We start from the raw sequence: 19439 nt of genomic DNA, 5'->3' as shown, positions 1-19439 counted from the left end.
AAGGAATGAGGTGTTGTCACATTACATAAGTAAATATTGCGCTCATTACTCATCAGAGTGAGGAAAACCTATAGCAGTATGAACCTAACCACTGGCAACATGGTGTAATAATACTGTAGTGAATGTGGAAATGACAGTCACACTGGTCAGTCAGAGTTTGTCCTCTACAAACCCCAAAAGTTGGCGGTCTGAGTCCCGCTTCCAGCATTAACGTTTTTGGAATTCTGGCTCTCAAAGAAATGCTACACTATTTAATCTAAATTAGCAGCACCTCTTTGAGCTTGTTAGCTGCATAAAGACACATGTCTCCAACTACTATCATGGCAATTGGCAAGCAGCTTGGTGGAAAAAGATCAACTGATTGAGCAATTGTTGTTCACTCTCTCTTGGACTGTGGCTCCATCATAGATCTCAGATCGTGGGGTATCAATGATGATAACAAAGGTGAGGAATAAGCCCAGAACTACAGGAGGAGCTGGTCAATGTCCTGCAGAGACCTGGGACGACAGTTATAAAGGTAAGATAAGATAAGATAAGATAAGATAAGATAAGATAATCCTATCTTATCTTACCTTTATAACTGTCGTCCCAGCTCAACACACTACATTGCACAGAAAGTCCTTCCCTTTCTGTAATGAGAGCAGCCAGTGTCTCCACTGACTTCTGTATGTGTTTCATTGTTATTCTAAATTGTACATGTTTCCACTTTATGAATGGATGGGTGTGACACAGTTAACAAGCAACAGGGCCATCGTCACCACGCACGCTAATCTGCGTGCTGTCGCGCTCTGCTGTCCCCTCACAGTCAACTGAGCTGTGCCACTGTTTGGGACAGACATCGAGAGGGAAGGAGAGGACAGAGAGGACAGAGAGAGAGAGAGAGAGAGAGAGAGAGAGAGAGAGAGAGTGAGAGAGTGAGAGACAGAGAGAGAGAGAGAGAGAGAGAGAGAGAGAGAGAGTGAGAGAGTGAGAGACAGAGAGAGAGAGAGAGAGAGAGAGAGAGAGAGAGAGTGAGAGAGTGAGAGACAGAGAGAGAGAGAGAGAGAGAGAGAGAGAGAGAGAGTGAGAGACAGAGAGAGAGAGAGAGAGAGAGAGAGAGAGAGTGAGAGACAGAGAGAGAGAGAGAGAGAGAGAGAGTGAGAGAGTGAGAGACAGAGAGAGAGAGAGAGAGAGAGAGTGAGAGACAGAGAGAGAGAGAGAGAGAGTGAGAGAGAGTGAGAGAGTGAGAGACAGAGAGAGAGAGAGAGAGAGAGAGAGAGAGACAGAGAGAGAGAGAGAGAGAGAGAGAGTGAGAGACAGAGAGAGAGAGAGAGAGAGAGTGAGAGAGTGAGAGACAGAGAGAGAGAGAGAGAGAGAGAGAGAGAGAGAGAGAGAGAGAGAGACGCCTAGTCAGAGCCGCGGATACTCCAACAACAGAGAAAACTTCGGGAGGACCAGACACGAGACCTGGGCTAAAACAACAAGGATACGGTAACAAAAAAGAATGACAATACAGGTTTTTTTTTTTGTCTCGCGCGAGTGTGATAAAGTGCAAGCTAAAATTGTAAATATTGCAAAATCCATGATTTATCACGTGCGCTGCGTAAAACAGACAAAGTCCGCGCGTTTTGTCCACGCGCTGCGTCTTCAGCCACAAAGGAACGTGGAAAAACTCGCATCAGGACCACAGCCCAGACTACGCACTACAGCGGAGTCTGATGTGGGGTTTGGCCACATGCAGTGGTCTTCTTATCATTGCGTCCTCCCTGCGACTCTTTGCTTGCTCAATGTGGGACAATTGTCTCTATTTGCTCTGTTAGAACAGGCACGTTAAAACAGGGTTTGATTTGCGTAAAGGCGGAGCGAGTGCGAGTCATCTACCGGAAAGCTCCAAGAAATGATTCCAACGAAGTGATTGTATTTGTTTATGTTCCTCAGAGTTGAATGTGGGAGAAACCGAAGCAAGAATAAAGAGTAAAGGAGCAAGAAGATGAAGAATAGTCGTTGAGAGGATAGATCCAACAGCAGCGAATGTGTTCTAGAGGTAAGAAAAGTTTAGAAGTTTAGACCGCAGACGAGTAGAAACTGTACCACATGTTGCATTTGGTTGTACTGCATGTATTTGGCGAACGTTTGTATACATTATTTTACTTGATGAAAAGTGAAGTGGCAGATCAAGTTTAACTAGAGTTATATTAAAAGTACCTTTAGGCTACGTTCACTCGAGAAGCCTCTTTATAGCAATCTGTTGATGTTAACCTGTTGAAATATTTAAGGATTGTGGTGCAACTACCTTATCATTCAAATGTATATTGTCTTAGATGCATTTAGTCCAGAGCTGTTTCTGTTTGAACCAAAAGCATAACCTAAACAGCTAAGCAACTTTAAATACTTGATTGTGCTTTCCTTGTATTTCTTTTCAACCCGTTTCTAAAATGTAAATCTCATTGAAAAAAAAGAAAGAAAGAAAATAATAAATAATGATACTGCTGTCATCAAATGTCACTTAGTGCTTTGTTTCATTTCATAAATTCTCTTGGCTGTGTCTGGGTCCCAGCGTTCCCTAATGTGGCACTGCCCCTCTGAACCCTCTCCGTGTCTCACAGAAAAGACACACAGTCAACTTCTAATTTTAACTATAAAAATAATTGTATTTTCCCTCAGATTTGATGGCGCCTTGGGTGGATGCCCATGGCACCCAAAAAAAAGGGGAACATAGAGACCAAAACAGCTGTCAATAATTTGCATGTGTAAAACAGTAGAAAGAATAGCAGTGGTCTTTCTGGTCATGGTTCCACTCGTGCATGTCAGGAGACAACAGTGGGCAGAGGCAGTTTGCTTGTTTGCAAAGTTGACATCAGGTCTTCCGCTTTTCTATCAGCAGTGGAATTTGAACCATTCTTTCTTTGGGGTGAGGCCCAGCCCTCTGTCTGCTGTTCTGACTCAGAGGAGGTGCTTGTCTGCAGAAGAGAGGACTGGTGTGTATGTAAACCCAAGGGTTTTCCATTGTGACTGAGAAAGCATTCCTGGTTGTGGGATGTTGGAAAAATGGAGTGTGCCAAGTACGCAGCTGGGATTGTTATATGCAATCTATGCAAGGAATGTTGCTCGATTAAGTGTTGACTCGAGATTACACTTTGACTCACTATCTGGCAATTATCTGGCTAAAGACTACCTCTGTATTATACTTCATTTACTCATTTGATAAGCTCGGAGAGGGATGTATAGCATTTGTTGTAGTTACTTCAGAAAGTGTTAAATGGAGCTTAGTACATAGGGGGCAGTAAATGAAGCCAGCCGACCACTTCTACAGCATGTATTCATATATGCATAGTAAAGAGTGCATATGTGTAACTATGAATGCAAGTTGATCCCCGTGTGTCTCTTTCGCTAGCATCTGTTCCTCTCATTTAGAGCAGAAAGCCAATCCTCTCACCGGCACATGACAACTGATTTGGCATGTAGGCATTCAGATGTAGTGTGCTACAAAATCACACAAAGCATTTCACACCAGTGGAGGTCCTCTGAGACTTCCAAAAGCAAGGGCTGGGTGTGACTGTCTCAGTCCCCTATATGGGGGACTTTACGCTCCTATACAGAAGGAATTTTTGTTCCTATACAGGGGGGACTTCACGTCCCTATACGGGAGGACTTTACGTCCCAATACGGGAGGACTTTACGTCCCTATACAGGAGGACTTTACGTACCTATACGGTGGACTTCAGGTCCCTATACGGGGGGACTTTTACGTCCCTATATGGGGGACTTTGCGTAATACAGGGGACTTCATGTCCCTATACGGGAGGACTTTACGTCCCTATACGGGGGACTTCACGCCCCTATACTACGGGGGACTTCACGTCCCTATAGGGGAGGACTTTACGTCCCTATACGGGCCTATACGGGCCTATACGGGAGGACTTTACGTAATACAGGGGACTTCATGTCCCTATGCGGGAGGACTTTCTGTCCCTATAATTCACGTCCCTATACGGGAGAACTTTACGCCCCTATACTGGGGGACTTTATCTCCCTATGTGAGGGGGACTTTACGTCCCTTCACAGGAGGGACTTCACATATATTGTCACCATATGTTTGACTAATGTGCATGTTTTGTTTTTTTGTTTCTATTAATTCAGTAAGTTATTCAAGCAATAATGTCTTGGCTACTATGTGCTTTTATTGTAGTGTTGTGGTAAAAAACTTGTCAAATACTCCCTCAAAGGCAGGTGGAATATACTTTTATAGCATGACTTAATGACATGTGGTTTCTAGGAGTAGACGGAGGCTTTAAACTTATCTGTTGTGAGAGAAACACCCAAGTGTGCCATTCCTGTTAATCAGGGTCAGACAGGTTCCAATGACTGAGTCATAAAACTCATAAAACATTTGGGTTTTAATCGATTGTGTGTTGGTGTTCTATACAGCCTTTAGCTTCCGCCAAATCTATTTTTACACTCACGTGTTACTCGTGAATGAGAGTCAGTTTAGGGAACCTTTCTCTTGTCTTGGTGTCACTTACACAGAGCACAGACAACAGGCTGAATCAGATTTGATAACCCCGTGTAGCAGGTTGAGATGAGAGCGCTGTCATCACTCCAGTGTGTGTGGTCTGCTCACTCAGACTTCTCAGAATGACTCACTACATATTATACACTTAAGTTAGCCTGTTTCAGCCCAGTTCAAACCATATCTATATTTAGAAACCAATAGCATGGAACAAGATACTATTATATTATTACTATTATATGTATAGATACGATTATTTTTAACAGTTGATTGAGTTTTGAAGCCAACATTTTATGGTGGTATGTCTTATGTGGTCATCTTAGGACAGCACAAACTTTGGATATATTATAAGATAAATATTTAATAAACATATGCATTGCCTATTTACGTACTGCACTATGGGATACTTGATGCTATTACATTCCTGAACACGGGTCATGTTATACACAAATATTGATTGGTGAAGTGTTATCATTCTTCATAATAACTGTTATGGTTTCAAATTGCCATCCATTCAATATAACCAGTTATAGCAAAGTCTGACCCTATATCTATTTGTATTTACGTGCAAAGAACATAGAAAAAACACTTAAACAGCTCAACTTGAACATCACTCTGCTCCGACTATCATAATAAGTGGTCTGGATTACACATTTATGCTCAAGCCCAGGCCCCTTACTCTTATTCTATGATTAAATATGGATAGAGCAGCTTTGCGAGGGTTTGACATGTGGTCACAGTGTGTGGTGACTATTACATGCTGCTTGTATCACTGGGCCATTGAGCAGCAGTGCGGAAATAACTAGATACCAGTATAGATTTTTCCATCATACTATTTCGGTATGCCTATGGTGCGTTCTATAATTAGATCTATTGTTGTGCATGCATCCATTTCTGTTGTTGAACATTGAGAAAAATCCATCCGTGAACTTTTGTGGCAGAACATCTCTGTAGGGTTGTCAAATGTATCGACACCTAGTTTTGATACTAAAACTAGTATCAAAACGGTCAAATGGTCTAGATCTAGTTCAGAACAAGTCTAAGGGCATTTGGTATTAAAGAGCAGTTTTGTTTTCCTTAATATTTCAGTGGAGTTTGCGACACTACTTGAATGTGTGGTTAGAAGGCGGCAAATGCAGACTGTCAATTGTGAGGTTGTTTTGCAGCTACAACACAATATGAGGAACTGACCAGGCATGCCAGTGTAACATGCAGGCTATTTGAACAAGAGGCTCTTCCATTGTACAAACACGGTTGGCCTGATTCTTACCTTACAGCGAATTTATGTTGGTTTTTACTTTTCCAGAAACTGAAGCTGCTATCTATTCTGTGAATTTCATAAAGATAAGAAATGTAGATTTTCTCTCTTGGAACAAGAACTGTACAGCTGTTGTGAAAATGTATAAACATAAGTGCAGTATACATTTATAACAGCGGCTCCTTGTATCTCAGTCCACTCATGTATTGATCCGGCTTCACTTTTGGAAGCGTATAGCCTCTAGTGCAGGCAGTGCTGGGTCAGAGTACGGGCTCTGTGCAGTGTGATCCCAGCAGGCTGTAGCTCTGCTCCTCTGAGCCAGAGTGAAGTCCAGGGCTGTTTGGCTTGGCTTCAATCTCTGTTTAATCAGCCTGTTTCTGGAATACTCACCGACCGGTGAGCAGGCCAAATGTACTTCACTTTGCAAATCTTCATCACAGTTGCAGGTTCGTACCCTTTTCAATATATTTTCATCGTATGATAACAAAGTGTACCCAATAATATGTACTTTATTGATGATAAGGATAATAGTTACATAACAAAATAAATATATGCATCTGTTTTTAGTTGCATTTAAAGGACACAATTGGACAGTCTATGCTTCTGGCCCTCTATATGCTGCTCCTTTGTCATTGGTCTTTTAATTGTAACATTTAGATATAACCTGTCTTGGCTGAATAAGAAAGGGGACATGAGTTACTTTCCATCGCATTTGCCATGCCAGCACCACTGAGTATACAAGCTGTTCTGTCTAGAGGGGAAAACATCCTGCCATGTGCTTGCATTCTAAGTTTATCAGAAAGAGATAGTATTACATTTATTTCTACTATTGTATGTATTACATTAATTTGACTACAATCATAATAATACAGTAATGCATTTGAGTTATACAGCATTTTTAGACACTCAAGGACACTTTACATAGTATTATCCATTCACTCCACATGCGGTGGTGGTAAGCTATTGCAGCCAGAGCTGACTACCACCATTCCCACACATCAGATGTATACCAAGTGTGTTGCCTAAGGACACAACAGCAGTTTGTACCAGTCACATCACTGTGGCACCTAGTTTACCCAGTGGTCTCCTATCCAAATACCACCCAGGCCTCTTAGCTTCCGAGATGTGATGAGATTGGGCATTGATAACCAGGTATGGCCACATAGGGGTCAGATGCTAGCTTGCTTTTTATGCTAGTCCCAAGCTTGGATAAATTAATCAACAAAGTTGTCATAACCCAAACGCCCCAAACCACATTTTCTATGCAAATCAGGTTGTACATGTTTGATCCATTGTAGCATACTTCTTATTCATATTTCCGTAGTAAAAATGTTTTACCAGACACCAGCACCATTCATCATAGTCAGTATGGAGCACAGCAGGCCCTCTCCAGGTCTGTTTACTAACCTATATTCTGTCTCCTTATATAGATTTGGTCCTTGATTCCCTTCCTGATCCCTCTGACCATCCGATTTCTCAACCTGATTCTCTCTGCTGTAGTCCTGCAATGCCTTTGGTCTCTATCTCCATACTGTAACCCAACAAGGTTGAAACTCAACAGCCATATTAACTGGCAAAAACACCAATACGGCATGCAAAAGTATAAAATTAAATGTATTGCATTTAAAAAACTTGTATAAACAGCTAATTTAAGAAATAACAGAAATATAGAGTGTGTAGGTGACATGATGCTTCAAAAGTCTAATGGCAAATTTTACAGTCAATTCACATTTTGTGCAATGAAACCTCAGCCTCAACCTGAGCTGTGTGTGTCAGCACATGCCTGATGATATATCACCATTAACATAATTGGATAAGGATCATTACACTCAGTTTTATACTATGTTTTAAAATCTGACCATTTAGTCTAGGACAAAATGACACTTAACAAGATTAGTTCTTGACTGTCATGGATTAAGAAGCGTCTTTCCTGATCTCTGTGTCTATGTCCGACAGTGTAGAATAAACACTCCAAAGCTGTAGGCTGAGAACTGCCATGTACCTATATATGATGCGGAAGGCTCATTCCACAGAACAAGTCTGTACAGAGTGAGGATTGAGACAGAAAGCACATGATATCATTGTAGGCCTCACAGTTTTGAACATCCTCAGGCAATTCACATTCCTGACATATTCTTCCATCCCCACAGCTGATATGACCCTCCCATTCATCACTATTATTGGAGGCAAGATTTCCATTGTCATCACGTATGGCTAAAAAGTAATACTGTGGTGTAAAAATAGACATAATAAGAATATCAATAGCTAGTTAAGTTTATCTTAACTCCCATGGAGCTCAACAATTTCGTCCAATTTAAAGTTTGCCAAAGGGAATTTCACATTCAGTTTGCCATAGAAGTTTTGAAAAATTAAAATATTACGAGTTAAAAGGCACAACTATGTGTTTAATGTAGAAATATCCACATTAGCCAAGGGGAAATAACGCTGATTGGAGCGGACAGTATGGGCCGTTGATTCCGGTTAGAGAATCAGGGGAAATTGGATTGAATTGAGAATGTCCTTTAATTTGTAATATGTGTGTGGTCTGGGAACAGAAAGACAGTAAACATGAATTAGTCACATTACTAAACTTCTACATTGCACAGTATATGCGGTATAGAACTCGGGTTACATTAGTAACCTACATATGCGCCGATGACGGAGCTATTTTTAGAACAAGCTAGTTCACGGCGAAAACAGGATAAGTAAAGGATCGCGGCAGTTTAGCTGAATACAGTGCATTAACTGTCAAAGATAAGGATAAACATCAACCGTATACAATTGATAAACATTAACACAACCAAATACTCACTTTTATAGTAATTACGCACACAATATGTGGTGCTGCTGAATAGTTAGCTTGAATAGTAACAGTAAAAGAGGGCCGTCCAGAAACACGGAACTAAACTTTGGTTCCCCCCTTAGTCTTTCTGACACAGCCGCCCCCAATTGTCAATTGGATAATTGTCCATCACCAGAAAGACTATCAGGAGCGCTGTCGTCTTCTTCCACCAGCGGAGGAAGAGGAATCAGCCTGACGACCGGACGGGTGTAGGTCTTCTCTCTCACCTTCACGGCCGCTGTACGTACCCGACTATCTGGTGCAGGGAATGTCTCTGTCACTGTGCCCACGGGCCAGGATGCTCTCGGGAAGCGAGGATCTACGATGAGGACCACCTGTCCAACGCGGAGCTCCTTCACGTCAGTCTTCCACTTTCGTCGATCTTGTAGACCAGGTAGGTTCTGGCGGATGAAGGATGACCAGAAGTTGTTGGCGAGCACCTGACTGTGTCTCCATCGGCGTCTTCCCAGCAGGTCTTCACTGTCGTAGAGAGCTTGTGGAAGTGACGAATCTTTGCTTCCCATAAGCAGCATGTTGGGTGTTACCGGGTCAGGATCTGCGACATCGGCTGAGACATATCCAAGTGGCTTGGAGTTCAGGATGCCTTCCACCTCGATGAGTAGGGTGCGCAGGACCGGCTCAGGAACAACTTGCTCCTTTAGAATGACTCTAAGGGAAGCCTTTATCGACTTGACCTCCCTCTCCCACGTCCCTCCAAAGTGGGGAGCAGCTGGGGGATTGAACCGGAACTTGATTCTATGTTCTGCAAGATGTTTTTGGAGTTGAGGGTTCATGGCTTGAAAGGCCTCTTGAAGTTCCCGACAGCCACCAGTGAAGTTTGTGCCATTGTCACAGAGTATCTCAAATGGCTTCCCACGACGGGCAACAAAGCGGCGGAGGCAAAGCAGGAAAGTGTCAGAGTCCAAGCCTTCAAGTAGATCTAAGTGAAGTCACCTTGTTGTCATACATTTGAATAGAATGCCCCATCTTTTTTCTTGGCGGCGACCAGTCTTCACAAGGAATGGACCGAAGCAGTCAACTCCCACAGAGTAGAATGGTGGTTTGTAGAGCCGCAGTCTTGCCGGTGGGAGATCTGCCATTCTTGGAGTTTGGGGTTTGGCACGCCAAAATTGGCATTCACGGCAGCCGTACTGGTGTTTGCGGATAGCCTCACGTCCTCTTAGGATCCAGTATTGGCGTCGCAACTCCGCAAGGACACGTTCAGCACCCGGGTGATGGAGCCGTTCGTCGCAGTCTTTGATAAGCAACTTGGTGATAGGGTGTCTTGAGTCTATCCTTGAGTCTATCCTAACAATTGGATGGATGGTTTCAGTTTCGAGGTCAGCCGCCCGTCGAAGCCTGCCACCAACTCGGATTAGACCAGTTGCTTGCTCGTACTCTGGAGCGAGGGAACTGAGCCTGCTATCTGTAGGAGTTGGACGAAGGGTCTTGAGTGCTTTAACTTCTGCCAGGAAGGACTCAACTTGGGCTAGAACTAGCAGGGCTCTTTCAGCTGCAATGAAGTCTGAAGCTTCGATATTGACTTCAGGCGTAGCCGCCCCGTGACGGGACTGCTGAGTGGCTCGAACTAATTCTGTCCAGGTGTGGAACTTACTGGAGTCAGGAAGCTGGGGGCTAGGTGGCACTGTAACAACTCCGATGAAGGCACTTTTCTTTAGCTCGCGTTGATCAGGTTCAGCAGCAGCGGTAGGCATAGTTGGCCACCGGTCTTGAGTTTCAGTGAGGAATGTAGGACCAAATCTCCACTGGCGATGGCACAGCAGCTCTTTCAAGGTGAGGCCCCTGGTTATGTGATTTGCAGGGTTACGAGGCGAGTCAACATACCTCCAGCTTGTAAGGTCGGTCAACGTCTGGATTTCCGCTACCCGCGTTCCAACAAACACCTTGTAGCGGCAGGACTCTGATTGTAGCCAGTGGAGTACAGTGGTGGAATCGGACCAGCAGATGACTTGGTGGATTGGAATGGTGAGCTCGGTCTCAATAAGCTTGACAAGTTGTGCACGAGTTAGTGCTGCGCTGAGTTCAAGGCGAGGAATGGAGAGGCACTTCTTCGGGGCTACTCTGGAACGGGCTAGGATGAAGGCAATATGGACATTACCTTGGTCATCAGTGGTTCGCAGGTAAGCGACTGAACCGTATGCCCTCTCCGAAGCATCACAGAACACATGGAGCTCCCTGGTCACTGTGGAAGTATCAGCATTTGGAGGCATGTAGGCTCTGGGGAACTGCACTTGAAGGAGATTGGGGAGCTCTTTGACCCAGACAAGCCACTGCTCTTTAAGCTGTTGGTGTTCGATTGGGTCATCCCAGCTGAGGTCTTGCTTCCAAAGGTCCTGGATTAGAACCTTTGCTCTAGTTGTGAATGGTATTATGAACCCCAATGGATCATATTGGCTTGCAAGAGTCTTGTACAGGTTTCTGAGCGTGAGTTGAAGAGGCTCTTGTAGGCGGTGTCAATAACCCATGGTGTCATCAAGGCAGTTCCACTGCAGTCCAAGTGTGGACTCGTTCAGATCAGCGCTATCGCGGGACAGCCACAGTTCACTGCTGACAGATCTAGCTTCGGTGGGCAAGTGCTCAATGACTGAAGGCAGGTTGCTTGCCCACTGCCTGATCTCAAAACCACCTTCTGCGAGAAGTTGGCACAGTCCATCCACGACAGCCTTGGCATGAGCAGGGTCTGGTGTACTGTAGAGACAGTTGTCAACATAGAATGCCTGGGTCACTACTTCGGCAAGACCTGATGGGTTGGCTTGAGAGTCTTGGACATGGCGCTGCAGAGCATAGGTTGCGCAGCGTGGACTGCAGGTGGTCCCAAAAGGCAGGACCTGCCACTCATAGATGTCGGGCTCCTCCTCTCACTGCACATTTCTCCACAAGAAGCGCATGATGGGTTTGTCAGCAGCAAGCAGGAGTACCTGGTGAAACATACTTCGAATGTCACCGCTGATTGCCACACTGTGCTGGCGAAATCTAAGAAGCACGCCAAGCAAGGTTGGTCCTAGGGTTGGCCCTGGAAGCAGTTGCTCATTCAAAGTTTGGCCTTTGTATTGAAATGAGCAGTTGAAGACTATACGGTCCTTGCCGTTATGGTGCACAATGTGGTGCGGGATGTACCAGGACTCTGTGGACTTGCATGCTTCTTCAGGTGAGATCCTTGCTACATAGCCTGCTGCCTTGAGCTTCTGGATTTCTGAGCAATAGGTGGCGGCCTTTACTGGGTCTTTGGCAAGTCTACGTTCGGTGCTGCGGAGACTTGGCAGTGCTGCTTCTTTGGGCGCTTGAAGAGGGATCGGTGGAAAGCGGCGGAGGAGCGGTGTGGCATAGCGCAGGGTACCCTCATTGTCTATTCTAACTGTAGATGTTTGGAGAAGGTCGAGGGCTTGCTGGTCAAGCTTAGACCTGGTTACCGCTTTCTCACAGTAAGGCAGGGTGTCAAGTTGCCAGAGGCGCTGCACGTGCTGGAGTAACTCCGTGTTGGCTGCAGCTGTAGCAATATGCAGTAAGTGTCTGTGAGCCCGCTGGAGAGCAGCGATAGGGTAGTTGTGCTCCGCAAAGCATAGTCCATCAGCTGAAAATGTATTGGAGATGAGATACTTCTCATTGGGCTTAGAAAGAGGAGAGACTTGAAAGGAAACTGTCAGGCCTTCTAACTGTTTGACATTCTGGTGTATTGTCTGGATGGGAAGAGTCTCTGGAACGCCAGAAAGATTGAGGGACTGGAGGACTGGTGATAAGACGATTGTCCTCTCAGAGCCGTCGTCTAGAATTGCAGGTGCTTCCACTGACCGCTTGCCATTGTGAATGAGGATCTTTACCACCTTTAGCATCACTCGCTGCATACGGTTGGGTTGGTCAAGGTAGACCTTTGTTGATCCTGGGCTCATTGTCAGGACAGCATTGGAGGTGTCACGGATGGAGTCATGAAGTATTGTGAGATGTTGCTCTTAACACACTTTGCAGGGCCGTTTGAGGTTGCAGCTCTCTACCGCATGACTGCGCCCACATTTCCAGCAGCGGTTTCCATCTTTGATCCAACTGACTATCTGGTTGGGTGTGAGCTTCTTAAAGTTATCACCGGAGTTCAGGTAGTGATCCTTGTTGTCGCAATGCGGACAGTAGGGCTGTGACTTTGAGGCCGGCTTGGACTGGGCAGGTTTAGAATGAGTTGACTCTTCCTTCACTGTGAGAAGCACAGGTGTGGACCGCTCTCTGTAGGTTGTAGAGGGGAAGCTCTTTGTAGATTTAGCTGGTTTACTTGACTCAGTCTGGTAGAGGGCTGCGGCACGACTTGAAATGCGTTTGGCTTGAGACTTGACTTGGAGCCAGTCAGCTAGGTCAGGAAGTGTGTAGGTGCGGTCTGAACCTGATTGCAGAATCCCTCGGTTAAGACAATACTCCACAAAGCCGTCACGGTAAGAAGGGGGCAGCTTACTTCAGCCGGTCAACGTGCGACCCGCACATGAGCTCCACGCCGTTGTGTCCTTCAAGAGTTTTCAGCATACCCACTAGGGCTTGGATGGACAGAGCAAAGAGGTCAAAACTGTTGGCATCACTTGTCTTAAGTGCAGGAGAGTTTAGGATGGCGCCGAGCTCGGACTGGATAAGCTGCCTTGGTTGACCATACTTATCTTGTAGTGCGTTGAGTGCAGCGGTATACGGGCTTGAGTGATGCATGTATGCCTTTGCGAGTTGAAGAGCGCTCGGCAGCTTCAGATGGCTTAGCAACACTTGGTATTTGTATTGCTCACTGAGATGGCTGTGGTTACTGAGCAGACTATCCAGTGCCATCTTCAGGAGGGCAAAGTCACTCTCACGACCGCTCTCAAACACAGGCAGCATGGGCTTGGGGATGCCAAAGGCAGAGGCAATTAGCATTTCTGCTCCAAGTTGTGGTTGTAGACCAGGATAGGGCGCAGGTGCTGGTAAGGGAGCCTGGATGGGATAAGATGTGGCCGGAGGCTGCTCCCACTTGCAATATGCTATTGGCGGTGTTGGCTGCACTGCGTTTGTGTTGACGAGAGTGGGGTGCGATGCAGGGTTTAACTCTGTTGCTTGACTTAGAATACTTTGCTGCTGCGCAGGTGAAGCTGTAGCTGCTGGTTGAGGCTGATAGGGGCTCGAGGAGTTGCTGTTAGTACTGAGCATTGACGTGACCAGTTTGGCTAGTTCAACATCAGTCTGCGGCTTTGGTCGAGGCGTTTGCTCAGGGCCTCTTTAGCTTGAAGGGCTTCCTCTTGTGCTCGTTGAGCAGCTTTCGCTTGGGTCTGTAGTTGATGAAGTTCCCGCTCTGCCTGTACATCCTCTTCCATCTGTCTCCGGAGGTAACAAGTTCAAGTTGTTTAGCATTCTCTTCCAGTATTGCAGATTGTATCGGAGAGAGACCATCTTGTGGGTAATGACCAATAGAGTAAGCCGTGTGTCTCCCTGAGCGTGAGCTGAAGCCAGATACAGAGGTTGTGGGCTCTCCTCGAGGTGCTTCTGTGTTTGCTGCTGTAGCTGGATGAAGCGTTTGGAGGATGTGAGCTGTGTACGCCATAGTTGACTTCATAGTCCATCAGATGTGAGGGTACACGGGCTTCTCTCTGGGGCCTGGTAAGTTCCTCTTCCATGGGTACTGCGTGGTCCATACTGCTAAAGCGTAGCTCCAATCCGGCTCGAAGGACCAGAATTTAATGTAGAAATATCCACATTAGACAAGGGGAAATAACGCTGATTGGAGCGGACAGTATGGGCCGTTGATTCCGGTTAGAGAATCAGGGGAAACTGGATTGAATTGAGAATGTCCTTTAATTTGTAATATGTGTGTGGTCTGGGAACAGAAAGACAGTAAACATGAATTAGTCACATTACTAAACTTCTACATTGCACAGTATATGCGGTATAGAACTCGGGTTACATTAGTAACCTACATATGCGCCGATGACGGGGCTATTTTTAGAACAAGCTAGTTCACGGCGAAAACAGGATAAGTAAAGGATCGCGGCAGTTTAGCTGAATACAGTGCATTAACTGTCAAAGATAAGGATAAACATCAACCGTATACAATTGATAAACATTAACACAACCAAATACTCACTTTTATAGTAATTACGCACACAATATGTGGTGCTGCTGAATAGTTAGCTTGAATAGTAACAGTAAAAGAGGGCCGTCCAGAAACACGGAACTAAACTTTGGTTCCCCCTTAGTCTTTCTGACAATGTGGCTAATGTCAATGTCGCAGTTGATTTCAGTCCACAAAACTACATTTTGGTCCTAATTTTTTAGCTTATATAGTTTCACCAACAGATTAAGTTATAGGCCTTGTACTCATTCATTTCCACATACAGTTTATTAGCCCCGAGCAAGTTTTCAAAAATGTATTCAGAATCCCTGTGGGAAAAATGTAAGAGCAATTTACTTGAGGTGGACAGTCACTTTTGAGCTCCATTTAAGTGACAAATTCTGACAAATTCCACCTTATTCTAAAATAGGTTTTCTGTATATGGTTTCTGTCAATTGCAAGATTTCCCTTCTTTTTCCTCAGTTGCAACAATAAATGTTCATTAAAAGTTATGATTACACTGCAGCTTGGCATAAGCAGACATGAGAGTAGTAGTGAGAAGACAAGACAAACTACGCATTAGTTGACCGTAAACAATACAACCTATGTCTTAGCCTCTATGGACTTTGTTCTGACTCTTAATACAAGCCCCATCTCATTGCTGAATGTTGTTTTTTACTTTAATGCAGAACTGACATGCACATTATCAGCTGTCTCTAAAAAGGCTTTTACAGAACACACTGTTTCATGCCAGAGCTGCGACTCTGCCAATGTGTCGCTGACAGTTGTGTGTGTCAAACGGTGCATGTGAGTAGGAGACAGGGCCAGAGACTGAGAGGAGAATAGAAAGAGGTCAAATCCCACAGAGGGACATTACACATTATTCGGGAGCTTAGTTTGTTTTTTTAATATTCAGACTGTCTGGCTCTCACAAGAGACTTTATACTGAATGCTCCATTTTTTCCTCTATGGCAGAGCTTCTCAAAGTGTAGGATGCGCCCGTTTGGGGGCGCAGAGCCGTGCCAAGCGGGCCGCGAGACATTTGGAGAATTGTGCTCGCATTAAGCTTGTTTGAAGTAACAGAAAAACGCCCAGTATGAACACGTGGTTAATCTCTAAATACGAGGGAGCAGCGGAGGAGTGGGTCAGCCTGACTCTGTGCCCCTCACACATGTCCTCTATCTCTCCTCTATCTCTCCTCTGTCCTTCCTCTATCTCTCCTCTGTTCCTCTTCTGTCCTTCCTCTATCTCTCCTCTGTTCCTCCTCTGTCCTTCCTCTATCTCTCCTCTGTCCCTCCTCTGTCCCGCCGCACGCACTTCTGTCCTGGTTCCCTTTGCACTCGTCTCCCTCCCAGTAAAGGTAAATTCATAAGGTTTTGCTTTTATTTTTGGCAACTTCCTGTGAGACCGGAAGTTACAGTGAAACAAAAATCTACTTGAGGGTCAACGAAAAGGCGCAAAGTAAAGTAAGCTACGGTTAATGGTGAAAACATGGTGAAAGTTATAAAAATCCAAGGATCAAGAGACAGACGACAGGGGAACAAGGTTTGTAATATGAATGTAGTATTGAAAAAATGTCAATGTTTACTTTATAAGTGGATAACAGTTATGCTAATGTAATGAGCTAGTAACAGTGATCACGCGGACAAAATTGTAATTATTATTTTTTATTTGTTCTTGCCTAGCTCTAATGTTCTAATGTTCTAACATTCTAACGTTCTGAATCTAAATGTTTAACTTGCTCTGCTACAGACCGGTCATGTGACAATATAAAGCATATGCAAAAAGATTGTACATTCGATTCCTTTCCAATTTGATCCCATGCGCTTTGAAAAAAATGAAACATAAACATAGTGGTACGAGTCAGCGCCGCCGAAAGAAGTTTGTATGTGACGTCGTGGACCAGCAGTGGAAAAAGATGACATTTACGAGAGTAATGTCTTCTCCTTGAAACGCTGTATTTACAGCAACAAAGTGCCAATTCTGCACTGTCTCAGAGATTGTGGGGGTGCATACTTTTTTTATTTCCCAAGGGGGGCGCGCCAGAAAAAGATTGATAAGCTCTGCTCTATTGGTTTAAATTTGAACTTTTTGCTATCCCATTTGTTCGGCATATTAATATGGTCAATTGACCCTCATGGCACAATCTTTGCCAGTAAGTCTGACTTGAGACTGGTCAAGTGAGTTTAAACAAAAAATATACATATTTCAGCTCTACATTTTTCCAGCAGCTGTTGTATACCTGCTGATCTTTATTTTTGGCTTGGAATATCAGCTGCCTCTTACATTGTCATAATTATATCAAGGTTTGGGGCAGTTACAAGGGGTACACTGTCCTCTTGTGTGCGGATTCAAAGTTACAAAGAATCTTCAAAATTAGACCCTGAAACTGACCCTGTTACATATGATGCGTGTGTCAGTGAAGATAGAACTTAATCTTTGATACTGTTATCGGCTGCAGGGTGCTGAAGACCCACTGCTGCTCTGACCTACTTGTGTTGAGTGTAACTTGTATGTGTGTGTATTTGTTTGGTGGACGCGTGGAGTGTGAGAAGCTGTGTGTTTTGACAGCTTTAGAGCGACTCCAGCACATTGTTGGGCAGGGGTTTGCTGCTCTGTTGAATATTTGATTAATTCAAACAGGTCAGAAGAAGGCCGGCGGAAAAGTCAACACTGGAGGCCCATTAAATAGAAAACAACACAATTTAGAGGTTATTGTAGTCTTGACCAGCAATATGATGTAATGTAATGAAATGTAAAGACATAAATCACATAGCAGCTGTTCAGTGTTACGTACTGGTTCTTGAGAAGCATGTAAATTAATGTTTGGTCACTCTAGAAGCGGTTTGTTAGAGAGTTTCTTGGTGTCCATGCCAAGGAGTGACCTCAGCTCATTCTCCCAATTTTAATCTCAACAGAGTGCAAATGCTGGGGGAGTTAGCTTCCCACACAGTTAATGAAAGAGTGATAAAGCGTGCATACAAAGATCCACAGTGGCTCCATACTACTGTAGCTGAAAGGGCCAGACATCACCTTCTGTCCCGCTTGAGAATTCCTTTACAAGTACATCTCCTGGACAAAGGATCGCCTTTTCAGCATTCAAAGAGCTTTTGATGCTGGCACATTGGATGCCCTGTTTACTTCTGCAACATTTCAGCCCATCTTTCGTGCTGTTTTATTCAGACCATGCCAGCCTGGGCAAAGGCTACCATTTTCTCAGGATCTAAACAACATCTACAAAAGAGAAAATAATACAAATAATTGTTACAGTTTCCCTGTTATCATATTCTGTCATATCTTTACCCAGATTGAACCTGTCGTTGGATGGGAATAAATAACAGAATCGATGACCGAACATCCCAGACATAGACAAGAAGGCCTTTTCATTGTCTCCTTTGTTATTGCGACCAGTTCCAGCCGCAGCCAGCAGAGGTCTGTCTTCTGGAGGAAAGCTTGGTCAAACAGCCCAGACTGTCTTGGACTAAGAAGTACCCCAGTAAAATACCCCAGTTTCTGTGTTGTAATCATAGAGATGCATACCATCTTACATATGACCTTAAAGAGCAGCAGCAATCATATTCAAACGTAGTATGAACAGAGTTTACGCGTTGAAATTGGTTTCAAAATGAATGAAAGTATAATTATTTTGTGGTTAATCATAATAAGACATGCAAGAAGCAGTTAACAAGCCCTCTTTACTGTAATTCGAGCAGTCTAGATTGGACTTGCACTTTAAGAAACCTCTGGGGACCTCATGTGAATCTTTGGAGTCCCAAATTGTGATCCAAACCCCTAGGTGGGGAATCAATGTCACACATGGTTAATGGTAAATTAACCATCAGAAAATAAGACCACTATTAATAGAGCTATTTTTCCTCCACGTGTGTTGCTATGTGGCAGTTTGTTGCTATGCCTGCACACCCAGAATAACCAAAGAAGCAACTAAAAGGTCCACTGGTTATTACAATTTCACGTATAACCAATAGGCATCATTAATCGTGTCAGTTTAGAAACAATACACATTTACTACTGGTAGCACCCTTGAGCCTTAATAATAACACCTGGAAGCCTACTGACATGAGCAATCATTGATCAAATGTATAGTTTATATTCTCATATCACATTAGAAAGGGATAGGACCTGAGTAATTGATACCAGAAAAGTCTGGGCCGGACCAGACGCATGAACGTTCCCTCAACAAAAGACAGCGTGCTTTCCGGACCGGATGGGGTTAACAGGATGAGAGCAGTTTTAGGGCGGCCTTGCGAGGACGTACACTCCACTCCATTGGCTGCTGTATTGTCATCACTTTGACGCGTTTGAGTACCGCCTATGATTACAAATGTGGACCCAAAAAAATGACCATAAGATGACATAACGCTTCAATGTTGGTCAGAATTGTGAAGGAGGCAACGTTTGATGAAAACCAAGACTTGTGAGGGACACACACCCGGAACATGACCCGAACTCAATATACATCCGGTGACATGGTGTCTGGCACGCACACTTATCTTTAAAATCCATATTTGAGAGTGCATCGTGACACAACTTTGGCAAACATTATTTCAAGCCAGACATTCAATTCAACCGATGTCTAAAGCTGTCACAAGTATACTTTTCCATGACTATTTTGGCCAACCTTTGCATTGTGTCTGTTTATCCTGACCGTCCTCGAACGCATCAAAGAAAGCGCCGGAGCGTCTTGTGTCATGACGCGCGCGCGCGGAGGCGTGTCTTTGTAGAAATCAGCTGGGGAAACAACAACAAAAAGGGGTGGCTCAGT

The 19439-nt window shown here is 44.4% G+C and overlaps 1 protein-coding gene across 2 annotated transcripts in view; it reads left to right on the top strand.

The window, feature by feature from the left end:
• Positions 1-820: 820 nt before the first annotated feature.
• Positions 821-19439, top strand: part of rhobtb4 (Rho related BTB domain containing 4) — a 39089-nt gene continuing 20470 nt past the window's right edge. Inside the window, exons 1-2 of one of the 2 annotated variants that reach the window (XM_072433605.1) lie at positions 821-1470; positions 1918-2023. The gene's annotated coding sequence lies outside the window, so the exon portion shown is untranslated. Of the gene's footprint in view, positions 1471-1917; positions 2024-6171; positions 6194-19439 lie in introns of those variants that run through there. The other variant, XM_072433607.1, reaches the window with a different exon arrangement.

This window comes from Eucyclogobius newberryi, unplaced genomic scaffold (genome assembly GCF_026437365.1).
Source record: "Eucyclogobius newberryi isolate DKJ021-1_F unplaced genomic scaffold, fEucNew1.0.hap1 SCAF_6, whole genome shotgun sequence".
In the NCBI taxonomy this organism is placed as follows: Eukaryota; Metazoa; Chordata; class Actinopteri; order Gobiiformes; family Gobiidae; genus Eucyclogobius; species Eucyclogobius newberryi.
The sequence above is the reverse complement of the archived record's forward strand: the minus strand, read 5'-3'. Positions and strand labels throughout refer to the sequence as shown.